General features: G+C 33.6%; 1 protein-coding gene across 1 annotated transcript in view; it reads left to right on the top strand.

The window, feature by feature from the left end:
* LOC107575408 (equilibrative nucleoside transporter 4-like) overlaps positions 1–809 on the top strand; it is an 18,549-nt gene that overhangs the window by 9,223 nt on the left and 8,517 nt on the right. The window lies entirely within an intron of this gene.

Here is an 809-nt window from a genome sequence, read left to right as displayed (position 1 = left end):
TCATCCATGAACATGATTTCTGCCCGAGTCCCGTCGGATTGCATCGGCTGTGGGGATGAAGACGACAACGTCACGGCGTTATCAAACTATGCCTTTGTCTCTTTGTTTATTTTGAATACACGCCCTCTAGCAGCGAGAATTACATATTGTGCCCTTAACATCTTGTGAAGCACATCTTGTGTTTTTTTAAGAAACAAATCTATCAAGGTATTTTAACTTTAAACCATCACTTTTGACCAAAACACCATAATCCATAATAACACTTTCTCCAGTGGAAAAGTCCATCCCCTGTTGTCTTTCCACATCAAAATCCAATAACATGTTTGTTTAGAACTGTTTTGGACTGTTTTGACTTCCAAACAGTGCTTGATCGGTGCATATTTCTCTCCTGATTCAGATGACACAATTTTTTCACTGGAGAAAGCAATATTATGAATAGAGGGCCAATTTTCACTTTTGTTTGAAAATTAAAGGCAGTACAACAAATACAGATTCTTTAAAAAATAAAAAATTTTATTATAAAATTTTATTATTAAATTATAGATATGATATAAACATTTTTCACATTACAGTAATGAGAATTTTATTTATATATTTTTGGCATTATGGTAATATGAATTAGTCCCAAAATATGAATTCACCCAATTTTTATTCATCATATGTATTGTTTGTTTGTATTGCAGTTGATGTTGTTTTTTCTGTCAATTATGGTTGTTTCAGGCACTGCAGGAGTTATTGTCTCTCTGAGTCGCATTTTTACAAAGCTGCTGGTGGAAGACGAGAAGAACAACACCATCATCTTCTTCCTG

The sequence above is a fragment of the Sinocyclocheilus grahami genome, unplaced genomic scaffold (assembly GCF_001515645.1).
Source record: "Sinocyclocheilus grahami isolate Dianchi unplaced genomic scaffold, SAMN03320097.WGS_v1.1 scaffold2619.1, whole genome shotgun sequence".
Lineage (NCBI taxonomy): Eukaryota > Metazoa > Chordata > Actinopteri > Cypriniformes > Cyprinidae > Sinocyclocheilus > Sinocyclocheilus grahami.
Note: the sequence above shows the minus strand (reverse complement) of the source record. Positions and strands in the feature narration are given on the sequence as shown.